This window comes from Gossypium arboreum, chromosome 13, assembly GCF_025698485.1.
Source record: "Gossypium arboreum isolate Shixiya-1 chromosome 13, ASM2569848v2, whole genome shotgun sequence".
Taxonomy (NCBI): Eukaryota; Viridiplantae; Streptophyta; class Magnoliopsida; order Malvales; family Malvaceae; genus Gossypium; species Gossypium arboreum.
This window is the reverse complement of record NC_069082.1, coordinates 82,874,299-82,882,002: the sequence shown is the minus strand read 5'-3', so window position 1 is coordinate 82,882,002 and position 7,704 is coordinate 82,874,299. Positions and strand designations below refer to the sequence as shown.

Here is a 7,704-nt window from a genome sequence, read left to right as displayed (position 1 = left end):
TCGACATTTACTTGTCACTTTATTACTTATTGCGATTGTGTACACTTGCACATATTTCCGTCGTTCCACCTAACTGATACTGAAAAGGCTTAGGCCCAGATAGTGTTTAATCAGACTGTATGCTTTTATAAGATTTCACACACTGAGTTTTCATAAACTCATCCATCTGTTATCTGTGCAAGAAATCCCCAGGCTTAGACGAATCGAGGCGACGGAGGATTCAGAGGTGGCCACTCGATGTAGTTTCTTTTAACATTATAGTTAAGACTTTATTTTGGGTTTTCATTATGTAATAAGGCCTCTTTAATTTTTATTTTAATTTGGGGATTTAGTTACTTAAATTTTAATCTGGTAGTAGTAGGTCTCAGGATTTTAAGAAAATATAAACAAATGTTTTTCTGAAAACACCATGATTACGCAACACATTTTGAAAGCTTCTGCAACAAACACAGTTTTGAAGTTTTAATAATAAACTATTATAATTAGTACTTTTCTAAAATAACTTGAGTTTGTACAATGAACCAGACATCCTAAACTTTTGTTAAGAACCTAAAGAAGATTTTATGTAGAACGGATTTTCATCAAAATTTGTGTTTTAACACTCCAATGTGACATCACAGATTCGGCCGTAACGTCTGGGCGGGGTTTGGGGTGTTACATTTAGTGGTATTAGAACCAGGTTGCTAATATCGACTAAAGCCAGTCATGTTCCAGATGAAGCCAGTCATGTTCCAGATGCTTCAGACAGTGGGCCAATTCAGTGGAATGCCTACAGAAGATCCTCATCTTCATTTAAAAATATTTATCGAGGTGAGAGAATCTTTCAAATTAGCTGGAGTTTTCAAAGATGCATTACGATTAAAGCTTTTCCCGTACTCACTAAGGGACAGAGCTCGAGCCTGGTTGAATTGATTACCACCAAACTCAATTTCTACATGGCAAGAGTTAGCTGAAAGATTCCTCATGAAGTATTTCCCGCCTAGTAAGAATGCTAAGTTGAGGAACGAGATCAAAGTTGAGGAACGAGATCACTTCTTTCCAACAAATGGATGATGAATCCTTGTATGAGGCATAGGAACGATACAAAAAGCTATTACGAAAATGCCCTCACCACGGAATCCCACATTGCATCCAACTTGAGACATTTTATAGTGGTTTCAATGCTCACACGAGGATGGTAATGGATGCTTTTGCTAACGGTGCTCTCCTTTCTAAGTCTTATAATGAGGCTTACGAAATCATCAAGAGGATCGCAAGTAATAATTATCAATGGCCAACCAATCGAGTCGCGTCAGGAAGACGAGTCGCTAGAATACATGAGGTGGACGCTCTCACTTCACTTGCATCTCAGGTATCTTCAATTTCCTTAATGTTTAAGAATCTTACTACTAATGGGTCTAATAGTTTTGCAGCCCAACCACCTCACTAATTTGAGAGTATAGCCTGTGTTTATTGTGGGGAAGGACATTTGTTCAAAGAATGTCCATCAAACCCCGAATCTGTATATTACATGGGTAACCAGAACCAAAATTGAGGAAGGCAAGGACTGCAATCCAACTTCTACAACCCATCATGGCGAAACCACCTGAATTTTTCCTAGAGTAACCAAGGGGTTGGAACCAGTAACAACTACGCCCAACCTAGACCAACTCATCTACCTAGTTTTTCCCAACAAGTTCAGAAACCAGCTCAGGCTGAATCATCCAATAGCTTAGAGAGTTTATTGAAGGAATACATGGCGAAGAATGATGCCTTAATTCAAAGCCAAGCAACTACATTGAAGAATCTGGAAAACCAAATTCGCCAGCTTGCTATTGAACTTAGGAACCGACCGCAAGGTGCTTTACCTAGTGATACGGAGAATCCAAGAAATTCGGGGAAAGAACATTGTAAAGCGTTGCCATTAAGGAGTGAAAAGGCAGTAGAGCCCAACACTATCAAAGCTGAAAAGGAGCCAGCTGATGCTCAAGACTCAGAGGAAGTTCAACTGAGTGTTGAAATTCCAGTTACACAAGAACCAGAATCTACAAATCCCGAAAAGGTAATTCCAGAGCCAGCTAATTCTGATCAACTAGCGACTCCGCTAGATGCAGAATTGCCACAGATAATGAATCAACCAGTTCTAGTAAAGAAACCTCCACCACCCTACCCTCAAAGACTTCAGAAGCAGAAGATGGAAATCTAATTCAAGAAATTCCTAGACGTACTCAAGCAACTTCATATCAACATCCTGTTGGTTGAAGCACTTGAACAAATGCCGAATTACGTCAAGTTTATAAAGGATATCCTGTCCAAAAAATGAAGACTTGGAGATTTGAGATGGTAGCTTTGACGAAGGAATGTAGCGCATATCTTCAAGACAAACTACCCCCAAAGCTGAAGGATCCTGGATGTTTTACCATACCTTGCAACATTGGAGCAACATATTGTGGTAAGGCATTATGAGACTTAGGTGCGAGTATTAACTTGATGCCTATGTCAATATTTAGAAAGTTGGGGATAGGTGAAGTTAGACCTACTACGGTTACACTTCAACTAGCAGATCGATCCTTAGCACATCCAGAAGGAAAAAATCGAGGACGTATTGGTACGTGTAGATAAATTTATCTTTCCTGCTGATTTTGTTATCCTAGACTTTGAAGCAGACAAAGAAGTGTCGATTATCTTAGGAAGACTATTCTTAGCAACCTGAAGGACCCTTATAGATATGCAGAAGGGCGAGCTTACGATGCGTGTTTAGGATGATCAGGTAACATTTAATGTTTTTAAGTCTATGCGATTTCCTAACACAATTGATGATTGTTCTGCAGTATCCGATTTAGAGGATTTAATTGTGGAAAAGGAGGTCAACTATGTTGAAGATCCATTGGAACAAATTCTTACATCAAATCCTCCAAATGATGAAGAGGAGGATGAATATTTTTGTAACACCCCGAACCCGAGACCATCGCCGGTGTCGGACACGAGGGGTTAACAAGCCAAATCCACATATTTCACCCACCAATTTGACATTTCCAGATAGGCTGGAAATCTGCGTCACTGTCACCTTAAAAATCATATCTCGAGTTTCAAAACTCGGAAACTGATTCCGTAAATTTTCACTGAATTTAGACTCATATATCCATCCATGTATTTATTTCTAGAATTTTTGGTCGAGGCCAATTGGTACAGTTTATTAGTTAAAGTCACCCATGTTACAGGGATCGACTGCTCTGACCTTCGCGCGTTACAACTTGAATATCTCTCTGTACAGGGCTTTAATACTGGTGCCGTTTGTTTCTAATGAAACTAGACTCAAAATGGAATCTGTAAATATAATGAATGAACCCTAATTCTTTCTGGATAATTTATAATAAATTTTTAAAGTTGCGACAGGGGACCCAGAAACTGTTCTGGCCCTATCTCACAATAGCTTTAATATCTCTTAACATGTAACTCCTATGACCGTTTCGTTTATTCCACATGAAAGTAGACTCATTAAGGTTCATTTACATAATTTATTCACTATTTAATACCATTCCTAAAAATTTTGGTGATTTTTCAAAACCACACCACTGCTGCTGCCAGCATCTGTTTTCAAAGTAACCATTACCTATTTCATGATTTCCACGATTCAAATGGCCCTTTTTGCACACATCGCACAAAGTGTGATTATGATTAACCATTCCAATGGCTAATCTGTAACACCCCGATCCCGAGACCATCACCGGTGTCGGACACAAGGGGTTAACAAGTCAAGTCCACATATTTTGCCCACCAATTTGACATTTCCAGTCGGGCTGGAAAACTGCATCACTGTCGCCTTAAAAATCATATCTCGAGTTTCAAAACTTGGAAAATGGTTTTGTAAATTTTCCCTGAATTTAGACTCATATATCAATCCATGTATTTATTTCTAGAATTTTTGGTCGGGCCAATTGGTACAGTTTATTAGTTAAAGTCACCCCTGTTACAGGGATCGACTGCTCTGACCTTCGCGCGTTACAACTTGAATATCTCTCTGTACAGGGCTTTAATACTGGTGACGTTTGTTTCTAATGAAACTAGACTCAAAATGGAATCTGAAAATATAAGGAATGACTCCTAATTCTTTCTGGATAATTTATAGTAAATTTTTAAAGTTGCGACAGGGAACCCAGAAACCATTCTGGCCCTGTCTCACAATAGCTTTAATATCTCTTAACAAATAACTCCTATGACCATTTCGTTTCTTCCATATGAAAATAGACTCATCAAGGTTCATTTACATAGCTGATTCACTATTTAATACCATTCCTACAAATTTTGGTGATTTTTCACATTCACGTTACTGCAGCTGGCAGCATCTGTTTTTAAGGTAGGTCTTACCTATTTTGTAGTCTCCATGAACCAACTAGTCTTGCCATACATAGGTCCACATATGATCATTTTAACCATGCCAATGGCTGATCATGTGACCAACATTCCCATTTCCAATTCATAGTCACATCATGACACCATATATATATATACAAACCGCAAATAGTCTAAGTTCATTCTTCACTTTTACGAGCCGTTTTGCATGGCCGTACACATATACATCACCACATTTTAAACCAACAAGGGTAGTCCTATACATGCCATTTCAAAGTTCAACCAAAATTTATACCAAAATAGAGGCGTTGATAGTGTGGATGACTTCGACTTTAATGATCCCGAATCCGATTGCTATCGAGCAAAATCTATAAGACAGAGAGCCAAAGCAACGGGTAAGCATTTTTATGCTTAGTAAGTCTCAAGGAATAAAATTAGCTTTAATTAAAGCATTACATTCTCATAACCAAATACATCATTTCACTAATACACATTCACATAATCATACTTACTTCACCATCCCAACTCTTAGGTTCATACACAAATAACGGCTTCGTTAAGGCCGATAACTCGTTCCATCATAGGAGCGGATATGCATACGCTCTTACTCCTAGCAGCATAAAGCACACACCACACTTACCTTGTTATTGGGAAATTTCACAAGTGTATTAGCTGAAATTTTCCAGCAAGCTTATAATTTTCAAATCACATACCTTGAGCTTAACCGGATATAGCTACTCGTTCAAACGCCTTGGGACATAGCCGGATATGGTAACCCGCACCAAGGCCTACGGGACTTAACCCGGATATCACGATTGCACAAATGCCTTGGTCTTAGCCGGATAGAATGACTCGCACGAATGCCTTGGTCTTAGCCGGATATAGCCACTAGCACCATTGCCTTGGTCTTAACCCGGTTATAATTTCCAGCATAATTGTCTTCGGGCTTAGCCGGATATCATTCAATTTCTCATGCACACATACATCAATAATCATTGGACATACATATTTCATTTTCGTTACTAAGGCTCAAACACAATTATAATCATTAGCATAATCGCCTTGGGACTTAGCCGGGTATCATTCGAATACTCATACACACATAAATCAATAATCAATACATCCATATTTCATTCCACATAATTCAATTAAGGTCACTTCTTGAGGACTTACCTCGGATGTTGTCGAACGGCTTTTACGGCTATTCGATCACTTTTTCCTTCCCTTGTCCAATTGTGGCCCTCTAAGCTCTTGAGCTAATTCAAACAAATTCAATTTATTAAAACCTCATTGTGCTAGCTTATGGCGAATATGACAAGGAGTTTAAATGGTCATATGGCCACCCTTTAGCTTGAATACACAATGGTCATGCACATTTTATACTACATCAAGCAATTCAATACAATTCATTCGAGCATCAAGGAAAAGCTAAGGCCTTCAATAGGCTACCCAAGGCCGAATATTCATGTCCATGTTGAGGCCAATTATGCACTTAATACCTCACAAAACAGCATGCATTTTACTAGTTAATGCTTTGCATATTGTAGCTCAAAACTTATATTATAGCATCAAGCACTCATATGTGTGCTAGGCGAATGTGCTTGCAATTTCACAATCATTCTTCAACATCTTCTTCTTTAAACAAACATATTCATCACTTAGTTCACAACCAAAACATCATGTGCAAACATATATATACATATATGAGCATGGCGAATTTCAAGGTGTCCATAGCCATCCAAAACACAAATTTTAACTAACATGCAAGAAGCATGAACCATGCTCATGAATGCATCATGGCCGAATATGACAATCATGCCCTTTTCAACTTCAATCATGGTTAAACAAAAAGAAAACTCAAAATCTTACTCATGAGTAGACAATCCATCATTGCATGCATCATCATCAAGCTTCACACTTAGCATGCAATGGCTTTATCACCATAACAACTTTGGCCAAATACCATTTCCATGGCATAACAAAGATTTGAGCCATGGCTAACATGCACATCAAGTTAGCAACCAAAACATGCATGAAACTCCTAACACAACCTCATACATACCTTAATCTTGATGCCAATTTATCCAAATCGCCTTCTAGATCTCTTCTAAACCAAGCATGAAGCATAAATCCTCTTTCTTCCTCCTTATGATTTTCGGCCAAAAGGATGAGAAAGGATGAACACAACAAATTTTTTTCTTCCTTCTTTCTCAACTCACGGCAGGGGGATTACCACACTCACACACATTTTTTTTCATTCTTTTCTTACCCATGCTTATTTGTTTATTATTTCTCCCTAATGCCCAACAAAACATGTTTCATGACATGTTTAGCCCATATCTCTTTGTCATGGCGGCCATCACTTGTACAAAGGGAATTTGACATGCAAGTCCATTATTTTGCATGCATGCTTTAATTAGTCATCACACATTTCCCCATCATACTTTCAAAGTTCACTACTAGGTCCTTTCTAGTGAAATTCACCTTTATAACACTAAATCAATCATCAAAAATGTCATACATGAATACACACATATTATAGGCATCGAAATAAATTTTAAATTATTTTTATGCCTCGGTTTTGTGGTCCCGAGACCACCTTCCGACTAGGGTCAATTTTGGGCTGTCACATAATCCTTTCAAACAATTTCATACCCCATAATGATTATCATACAAACTATTATAGAATCATACTAAAAACGTATATAAGCCATTTTCGCATGGCTATCCAAGCTTACACAAAACCGAAAGGTACATGACCTTCAACATTAGGGTAGTCCTATACATGCCATTTCAAAGTTCAACCAAAATTATACCAAAATGGAGGCTTTGATAGTGTAGATGACTTCGACTTTAATGATCCCAAATCCGATTGCTACCGAGCAAAATCTATAAAACAGAGCCAAAGCAACGGAGTAAGCATTTTTATGCTTAGTAAGTCTCAAGCAATAAAATCAGCTTTAACCAAAGCATTACATTCACATAGCCAAATGAATCATTTCATTAATACACATTCACATAATCATACTTACTTCACCATCCCAACTCTTATGTTCATACACAAATAATGGCTTCGTTAAGGCCGATAACTCGTTCCATCATAGGAGCGAATATTCATACGCTCTTACTCCTAGCGCATAAAGCACACACAACACATACCTTGTTATTGGGAAGTTTCACAAGTGCATTAGCTGAAAATTTTCCAGCAAGCTTATAAATTTCAAATCACATACCTTGAGTTTAACAGGATATAGCTACTCGTTCAAACGCCTTGGGACATAGCCCGGTTATGGTAACTCTGCACAAAGGCCTTGGGACTTAACCCGGATTTCACAATTTGCATAAATGCCTTGGTCTTAGCCGGATGTAGTC

The 7,704-nt window shown here is 38.2% G+C and overlaps 1 non-coding gene across 1 annotated transcript; it reads right to left on the bottom strand.

The window, feature by feature from the left end:
- Nucleotides 1–1,012: 1,012 nt before the first annotated feature.
- Nucleotides 1,013–1,119, bottom strand: LOC128287463 (small nucleolar RNA R71). The gene has a single exon (XR_008278163.1). It is a non-coding gene; the product is annotated as a small nucleolar RNA R71 (small nucleolar RNA).
- Nucleotides 1,120–7,704: the final 6,585 nt, after the last annotated feature.